General features: G+C 44.7%; 1 long non-coding RNA gene across 1 annotated transcript; it reads left to right on the top strand.

Annotated features, from left to right (window-relative positions):
• Window positions 1-8,044: 8,044 nt before the first annotated feature.
• Window positions 8,045-9,904, top strand: LOC117496957. The gene is made up of 3 exons (XR_004557331.1): window positions 8,045-8,096; window positions 8,525-8,616; window positions 8,888-9,904. It is a non-coding gene; the product is annotated as an uncharacterized LOC117496957 (long non-coding RNA).

The following is a 9,904-nucleotide window of genomic DNA, read 5'->3' as shown; positions in this document are numbered from 1 at the left end:
ATGCAAATCACAAAATATTAGAGAAACTTAGTTGTTTTAGATTCGTTAGTAGTAGTTGTGTAATGAACAGCTTGCCTGCTAATATGCTAACCTAGCTTTGTTTACCTTGGTAGCTAACACGATATGAACGTTAGCTTGGAGGAAAGGCAACTATAATGCAGTGTAATAAAACTACTATGAACAAAAGCTAGTGGTTCATATTAGGCTAGCAATAACGTGTTTATAATTGCAATCGTATACGGGTATTCTGCTACCATACAATGTAACTTGCATGAATACATTGTTTTGCGCTAGCATACAGCTAGCCTCGTTAGCTACATGCAGTATATGTACGGTCACAATGTACGGTAAATCACAGTACAGTATACTGTATGAGTATTCCGTGTGTGTGAATGCAGACATTCTCCTGCTATGAGATACATGTATGCAAGGCCATCTGCTGATATTAGAGTTGATATATGGAAACTCTAGCAACTTAGTTAGCACAGTTAGCACTGTGTCAATGGCTTAGCAGTCCAACACAGTTTACACATTTAAACAGTCTTGTTTGATAAATACACAAATAACAATGCAAACTTACAGGTTGTATACCCAGATCTTCCCCTGCTCCAAACGGTCCAAACAAGCTGTGCATATCCGGCCTCAAACTGGGCAATGTTTTGGAAGCATTCGTCTGTGAAATGCCGGTTCTTCGAACCTCTGGAGGAGGAACACGCCGCTGCTGGTGTGGCCATAGCTTTTCGGGATTGGTCCATTTCGTTCCGGGTACCGCATGACATCAGGCGGTACCCGGAACTAAATGGAAGACTCAAATGGGCAGTGACGTATCTCCAACGAGGCGTTTTGGGGAGGTATTTTCTGTGTTAGAGTTTTACTCGCTACAGGGTGTACTTTGAGGGTTTTGACTCTGCACACCGTTTACATGCATAAAAACCTTCATAACACACAAGGGGACGGGTAATAACCGGAAAAGCATGACATGGGAGCTTTAAGATGAACTTCGACCTCCGGGGGGGTGGGGGTTTACTATGGAGGAGTGGATTGAGGAGTGCCTATCTCCAGAACAAAAAGCACCTAAACGACGACATGTAGAGCTACGTGAAGAGCAGGTAGACCAACTGGAAAAGTATCACCATTCAAAAGCTTTCTGATGCGGGTCTTGAAACAAAGCAGAGAAATTATGACCGTTAGTGGCCACAGGTGCGAAAGCTCTCTCCAGAGCTACTGGAAGCCGAATCTCAGAGACCGGAGAAAGTGGAGCAATATTCTCGCCACGCCAAGCAACAGCCTAGAACAACCTCAGCCTATACAAGTAACCACGTAAGCCATGCTACTGATGCTGGACAGTTTTTCAGTAGGTGCACAATAAACGGCAACATACACATTAATGTAAATAAATAGCCAAATAATGGATCAACGCTCTCTGTCTAATATGTTCGCTAGCTGTTGTTAGTGTTGTTGCATAGCAACCACCTCGCACTATGTTTCGTGCAGAAGGCAACAGAGGGACTATTTTATTTTGAACATCATTATTTACTAATAAAAACTATTTAAATTAGAGTGTGTATTTTCCTTTCATATTGCCACACTTGGTAACCGTTTTATAAAAGCAATAGCTCACTTCAGGCCGTGATATATGCTCATTATATCACAGCTAAGGGGGTTCGCTTCGCGTCGGGCCGAACCACGCCCCTTAGCTGTGATATAATGAGCATATACCACGGCCTGTCGTGAGCTATTGCTTAATTATTACATGGTTTAGTTGAATACTCGATTCTGATTGGTCAAGTCGGAACACGTGACACATTGTTAATCCAGAACAGACAGACCGCTGTCAAGGACTTATTGACCGTTGTTAAGGACGCTCACATCTGCACAAACAAGTCCGTTCGATTTAACTGTATACAGTTTGGCAGAAAAGCAAACTGCATGCAAACTGCATGCAGTTTGCTTTTCTAACTGACAAGACAAGAGCGACAAGAAAACAGCGGAGAAGTAACGGGGCAGAAACCCTCCTTTTTACGCAGCGGTCCAGACATAGACATCAAACGGCGACACATATTCAGTTGCCAGTTCCTTTGGCATTAGGGCAGGGATATATAGATACTTTCCAAGGTTTGACATAATGAATTGTGCTACTTTTAAAGCAAGCAACGATGTTTTCAAATCTGTAATCAAAAAGCTCCTCAAAAACGCTATCGAAGCAGTTCCTGCCGTTGATACGTTAGTTCAAACGGTAACAACGGACTATTTTTCTTAGCGGATGCATGTCAATTTAAATCAATACATACAACTATTTTTTAAATCAATAAAATCATTTTCTAAATCCATAAAAGCATTTCAATTAATATTGGGAGTCATATCGTTACTTTTTTGAGAATGTGGCCATGTAATAAGCGGGATAATGTGCAGCGACTTGGTCATTATGGGGAAAAGAACACCTTCATGCAGATCTACTGTAGATCCCTCCGCTTCGCGTCAGGCTCCTGATCAGCCTGTCGGTGTTCTTTTCCCCATAATGACCGCGTCGCTGCACATTATCCCTTACTTACTTAGAGTGCACAATAGAAATAAAATAATTCAGAGAAGAAAAAGAGATATGTTATCTATCAAAACCCAGTTAGATTAACATTCATTGGATTGCACACTTTGTTTGTTTGTGTGGATATGTAGCAAATGAACATTTTAAATAGCACTTAATGACTGACTGAATGGAAATGACAATAAATGAAAATGTAAAACGAAAAAGCGATCATGAAAATGTTTCCAATGAATAAATAAAATAATTTTTGACCACTTTGTTGTTCAGATATATCACATATTTGTAACTGAATGATGCATTCATTGAAACAAAACACAGTATAAACTGAGGAGTGAGTCCCGTGAGTTTCATGTGTTTTCTTCACTCCGCTGGGAAACTCTGCTCTCATGTCAAGAAGCATCAGATCAGTGCATGCGCTGCATCGTCCAATCAGTGAGCGATACACAGTAAGGGGGCGGGGAGAGTCGGGGAGAATCTGAGGATTTCACCGGAGGATGGTCTGGTGGTTCCTCAGTTATCGCTCCTCCATTATCGCTCCTCCGGCAGAAATAAGAGCCATGGGACGCTACTCAAGATGGCGCAGACAAATCAACTTCCGGTGATACCGAGGACCGAGGACCGAGGACCGAGGAAATGAAAATAGTCGACCTGAGACGCAGCCCAAGTCTATTAAATCTTAAGAAGCCCTCAGACACTGTTGCTTGCAGATGTTGTGGTTTCGGCCCCTTCGGCGGGTCCGTGTGGCTTAACAGGTTAAAGTCATATATTTGTGGATTTATATTGCATTTATTTAAAACAATAACTATTTGTGTGTGGATCACAAATATATTTGTGAAACTTTTTTTACATTTATACAAAACGCTAACTATTTGTGTTTGCATTGAAACATATTTGTGTGGATGGAGACATGTGTGTCTGCTGCCTCAGGAGTCCCCTGGGACAACCAGTCTGAAAGGACTCCTGCTTCAGCTCCACCTCTCTCTGAGCCTCTGGTTTCCAGCAGCAGGTTCTTTGGGTTCCACCATAACAGCACCAAGACCTCCTGGACACAGCTTTGATCAGCTCAGCCGGGGCTCCTCGAGGCGTCCTTCACCCAGAGAAGCTCCTTCAGAGCAGAGTCCGGCTCCTGTGGCTTTCATATTTTAGAATTCATTTTCTAATGGGATTTTTGTTCTAGGATCAGATTCTATTAGATAGGTGAGAAATAATAAAACCTTTTTTTAAAACATTATTTTGAGTCCCTGAGCAGAAGGAGCAGAGGATCTGTTGAAGACACAGAGAAAGGGTTCACTAATGGAGACCACTTGCTAGAGGGTATCAGATGTAGATGTGAGGGTACCTGCAGTCTGTGTTCTTATAAACATGTGTTCTGTTGTTCATCTTCAACTCATGTTGGAACTGAGTCCAGTTTGAATCTCTGAAATATTGTTTCATCTCTTTGATGGTGTGTCTTTGACCTCTGTTTGATCTTCTGTCCTCTGCAGACTCTGTCAGGCTGCTGGGGGGGACTGGTCTGTGCTCAGGCAGACTGGAGGTGAACTCTGACCAGTCTAACCAGTCTAACCCGTCCTGGTCCTCAGTGTGTGAGGCTGACTTTGACCAGCAGGATGCTCAGGTGGTCTGCCGGCAGCTGGGCTGTGGGGCTCCTTCAGTCCTCCAGGGGGCGCTCTATGGAGAAGGGGAGGCTCCAATGTGGACCAAAGAGTTCCAGTGTGGAGGCCATGAGTCTGCTCTCCTGGACTGTAGCTCAGCCTCAGAGAGAAACACCTGCTCACCTGGCACAGCTGTTAGCCTCACCTGCTCAGGTAGAGAGGAGCTGTGATTGGTTCATTCTGTTCTCATCAAACTCACTTTATTCTCTCTCTGATCACTCTCTTGTTTCTCTTCAGAGCCTGGTGTTCAGCTGGTGGGAGGAGAGAGTCGCTGTGCAGGAGCTCTGGAGGTGGAACATCTGGGAGAATGGAGACCAGTGGGGGGCTACTCTCTCTGGACCCTGAAGACAGCAGGTGTTCTCTGCAGAGAGCTCGACTGTGGCTCTGCTGTTTCTGTGGGATGGAGAAAGGAGTCCTCAGAGAGACCTGTGTGGAGGATGAGCTCTGACTGTGTTGAGTCTGGATCTGCTCTGAGGGAGTGTGCAGCATCACTTTCCTCTAACTACTTCCTGAATCTCACCTGCTCAGGTAAGCCCATCAGGGACATTGTTTATGACATCATGTCCTCTGTCTCTTTGTTAGTCAGTCTCTCTCTGACAAAGAGACAATCCCTCTCTGCTACCTGGACTGTCACAGACTGAAAGCTCTTTGTAATGTCTTCAAAGCCGTGTCTTCAGACTGTGAGGAGGTTTTCACAGAGACTGTTTTTATTGTTGCTGCTGGGGCAGGCAAACATGTGGATCTCCAAAAGCAGGAACAACAAAGTAAACAGTACAGCAGCTCAGCAACTCACTAACATGTGTTTCTCTTGGTGAAAGCAAGAGTGAGTGTAGATTTTAGATTTCACTCTCTGATGAGAAACATGGAGGAGTTTTTAAACTGTTATAAAGGAGTCTTTAAAAGATCTAATCACCTCTCTCTCTCTCTCTCTCTCTCTCTCTCTCTCTCTCTCTCTCTCTTAATTAATGAGAGGTTATTAACCTCCTTGAAACCTGGGATTACAGAGTTCAACTTGTTTCAGTAAATGCTCCTTACTTCGTTGAATGTTTGGCACTTTAGGAGGAAGTGCATCTCTGTCTCAGTCTCACCTGTCGTACAGTGACCACATATTCTGTTTTCTTTTGGTTGCCAGGATCTGTTGTGTCTTCCTGTTGCCAGTTTGTGGTCACTGAGCCTGTGCTTGGTTAGGATCTGTCTCTGCTTTCTATCTCTGACAGTAGACAGATATTCTGCCAGCTCATACTCTCTGTTTAGAGCCAGGTAACATTCTAATCTACTTTGGCTTCTAGTTTCTTCTTTCCAATGTTCTAAATAGTTGTGTTTACATTGTGTTATAATGCGTTTGACTGTGATTGGTGTTTGGAGAGCAGTGTTGTTGAGAGACTGGTCAGAGTGGCTCTGAGAGGGGGCAGTTAGCCTCAGCACCAGCTGACATAGGGGACTCTCTTTTGAGTGTTAATGATCAGAGGGTATCTGCCTAATTCTGCTCTACATGCATTTGTTGGTGTTTTTTTCTGAACACGTCAAATGTATCTGCAGAATTCTGCATGTAAAGACTCTGTTGGATGTTTGTCCCAGCGGGTATAGCTCTGGTGTGCATCAATAACATATTTGATATTGCATTTTTACAAAACGCAACTGAGTCCAGTTTGAATCTCTGAAATATTGTTTCATCTCTTTGATGGTGTGTCTTTGACCTCTGTTTGATCTTCTGTCCTCTGCAGACTCTGTCAGGCTGCTGGGGGGACTGGTCTGTGCTCAGGCAGACTGGAGGTGAACTCTGACCAGTCTAACCAGTCTAACCCGTCCTGGTCCTCAGTGTGTGAGGCTGACTTTGACCAGCAGGATGCTCAGGTGGTCTGCCGGCAGCTGGGCTGTGGGGCTCCTTCAGTCCTCCAGGGGGCGCTCTATGGAGAAGGGGAGGCTCCAATGTGGACCAAAGAGTTCCAGTGTGGAGGCCATGAGTCTGCTCTCCTGGACTGTAGCTCAGCCTCAGAGAGAAACACCTGCTCACCTGGCACAGCTGTTAGCCTCACCTGCTCAGGTAGAGAGGAGCTGTGATTGGTTCATTCTGTTCTCATCAAACTCACTTTATTCTCTCTCTGATCACTCTCTGCTTTCTCTTCAGAGCCTGGTGTTCAGCTGGTGGGAGGAGAGAGTCGCTGTGCAGGAGACCTGGAGGTGGAACATCTGGGAGAATGGAGACCAGTGGGGGGCTACCCTCTCTGGACCCTGAAGGCAGCAGGAGTCGCCTGCAGAGAGCTCGACTGTGGCTCTGCTGTTTCTGTGGGGAGAAAGGAGTCCTCAGAGAGATCTGTGTGGAGGATCAGATCTAACTGTGTTGAGTCTGGATCTGCTCTGAGGGAGTGTGCAGCATCAGATTCCTCTACCTTCTTCCTGACTCTCACCTGCTCAGGTAAGCCCATCAGTGACATTGTTTATGACATCATGTCATCTGTCTCTTTGTTAGTCAGTCTCTCTCTCTCTGACAAAGAGACAATCCCTCTCTGCTACCTGGACTGTCACAGACTGAAAGCTCTTTGTAATCAGTAGCGTGGCGTGGGGAAAAATTTAGGGGAAGCCCAATTTTTTGGGTTGGGGGGGGGGGTGGTCAATAACGTAACCAGATGAGTGATTACAGCGCCCGGTATCATTTTACCCACATTTGTATCACACAGATGCAGGACTTGCACACGCCTGTTATCTAACCGACAGGTCTGCACGCACTCTCCAGCCGAAACTCTCTCGTCTTATTAATTTAAGCATTTTCTTATTAATTTATGCAGACACACCCCACCCGTGCGGACATAATTGTCCTCATTGAACGTCCGATTCGCTCCCTTTTTCCTCTGTGTACACAGCTCGAGTGTGGGCATTGGCCTGTCATCTGATTTAATTTTTAGTTGCTGCTGTAGCGGAAGTTTAGTAAAGTTATGTTTGATTAAGTACGCCAAATCTCCACCCTCCATAATGCTTCATTTGCTTGATAATTTCAAACGGCGGTGATGACAGTTACAGTAGGTTACTACAGTATGTAGTAAAACTGATGTTGATGTGATTCGATTGGATGGCAGTGTCCAATCAAATCGCCAGCCGCCAGCCGCCTCTGAAGGGAAGCCAGAGGCGGCTGGCTTCCCTTGGCATGGCCCTGACCAATCACAGGTTGGCAGGGGCATCACGTGGGCCTCATCTGATTGGTCAATCCCTCAATTTTTTTTCACCAAGGGGGAAGCCTGGCTTCCCTTGGCCTCCGGGAGAAAACGCCACTGTTTGTAATGTCTTCAAAGCGGTGTCTTCAGACTGTGAGGAGGTTTTCACAGAGACTGTTTTTATTGTTGCTGCTGGGGCAGGCAAACATGTGGATCTCCAAAAGCAGGAACAATAAAGTAAACAGTACAGCAGCTCAGCAACTCACTAACATGTGTTTCTCTTGGTGAAAGCAAGAGTGAGTGTAGATTTTAGATTTCACTCTCTGATGAGAAATATGGAGGAGTTTTTAAACCGTTACTCTCTCTCTCTCTCTCTCTCTCTCTCTCTCTCTCTCTCTCTCTCTCTCTCTCTCTCTCTCTCTCTCTCTCTCTCTCTAGATAAGCTGTTTCAGCCCAACATCTCTGTGTCCTCCTCCATGTACGGGGTCTCCGGGGCCCAGCAGCAGGGGTTTCAGGTGTTCAGAGGCTTCACCTTCACCATCAGTTGCTCCATCCACCCTCAGTACCCAGGAGGCTCCTTCCTGCTCAGCTCCTCCACTCACAACTACACCCAGCCAGCTGTCAATCACTCTGCCCACTTCCTGTTCCCGGCTGCAGAGCCCGCCCACCAGGGAAACTACAGCTGTGTTTATGTCTCCTGCTTTTCTCAGGACTTCTCCTCTGAGAGCCGTGTGCTCTCCGTCACCGTCACAGGTGAGCTGTTAGAGTTTACTGTAGGACAGAGCGTGATGCTCCCCAGGAGAACGCTGGTGAGGACTGAGTGTTTTACTGTGAGCCCTGAAGCAGTCACACCCTTACATCACATTTAGCTTTCCAGAGCAACGTACAATAAGTGCAATGAACCGTGAAGACATGAATCCAGAACAGCAATTCTCCAGTCAGCTGTAGTTTACATTGGAGTATTGCCATGAGTACTGACTGTTCAACAGATACAGCTAGCAGCTTCTCCCTACAGTCCTACTGTCTGGTATGAACAGGAACAAGGGTTGGGGTTGAATGAAGATCTTAAGAAGATGTAGTTTATTGTAATATAACTGTAGAGGAGTCTCCATGCTGAAGTGGGTTGAGGTCTCTGTGTGTTTGCTGACTCTTGATGTGATGCTGTCCATGTGTTTGATCAGATCCAGGACCTTTTATCATCCGAGCCGTCGTCCTGCCGCTGACTCAGCTGCTGGTGCTGCTGGTGACCGTCGGCCTTTACTTCTACTGTAAGGTACGAAAACATGTTGTTGTTCCACCACTGACTGAATGATAAGGGACTGAAACATGTTGTTGTTCCACTGACTGAATGATGAGGTACTGAAACATGTTGTTGTTCCACTGACTGAATGATAAGGGACTGAAACATGTTGTTGTTCCACCACTGACTGAATGATAAGGGACTGAAACATGTTGTTGTTCCACCACTGACTGAATGAAACAGTGTGTGTTATTGAACAGGAGTGATGCAGGAAGTCTCACTGTGTGCTGTCATGTCTCTCCAGGCCACCAGGGGGCGGAGGCCGAGCCGACAGGAGGACATTGAGCTGGATTACCTGGGTGTTCCTGCTGAAGAGGAAGGAGCTCAGGGAGCAGAGTAGCAGCTCCAAGGAGCTCCTCTCACACACATTGGTTTATCAGCTCTTATAGCTTTTAACCAACGTTAGAAAATATAGCTTTCACTCTGAAAGTCACCAGCAATGTGTTAGTGCCTCATGTTTCCTGACTTCCTGTCAGCTCCAAGCCAATTGGTTCCCACTGAAGATGAAGATCTTTAAAAAACATCACAAGTTAGTTTTATTTTTAAAAGTCAATGCAGTCGGTGCAGTTTGAAATCAGACACACCAACCCAGGCCGCTCAGGAACAAAGTTGGCCAATGAATGCCATATATTAATGTTCAAATATCCTCTAAAAACAGTGTTACAAAACCCAGTGTTTGAATCTAATGTAGTGATTCCTGAGATAACAGGAGGAACGTGTTACAGCGCCACCTAGTGTTAGATTTGTAGACCTCGAGCACAACAAGGGTTTTTGTTATTCAATCAACAAACAAGACAAAGTACAGTTTTTAAAATGTTACGTTTTTCACAACAATTCATCTGATCAGCGAGATAGGATATTTGATCCCCTTGTGGGTCACATGGGTCATTTTAGCAGCACGGCCAGATTTAGCTGAACAATATACAAATAGGAATTGAACAAAAGTAAATAGTCCAAACACTTCTTATTTCATAACAATGCAGATGTTTTTTTTATTGAAAAATGTGATTTCAGTTGAATTTAGCTTGATTTTAGTCTGAAGAGATTGTTTGTATAAAAAAAAAGAAGCTTTTTCAGAGAAATCCGATTATATTTGTAATTTGCCAAAAAGTACAAGATTTTAACTTTTCTTCAAAGTTCTTATTTCACATGTACTGAGCTCAGTTTGTAATCATTTTCAATCATTCAGTATTTTTCTTACGTTATATCATTTTTGATGGTATTTCTCTGTATTTTGTAGTAATTTAGCTGTTTTTAAGAA

The sequence above is a fragment of the Trematomus bernacchii genome, unplaced genomic scaffold (assembly GCF_902827165.1).
Source record: "Trematomus bernacchii unplaced genomic scaffold, fTreBer1.1, whole genome shotgun sequence".
Lineage (NCBI taxonomy): Eukaryota > Metazoa > Chordata > Actinopteri > Perciformes > Nototheniidae > Trematomus > Trematomus bernacchii.
This window is presented reverse-complemented; position numbering and strand designations above follow the sequence as displayed.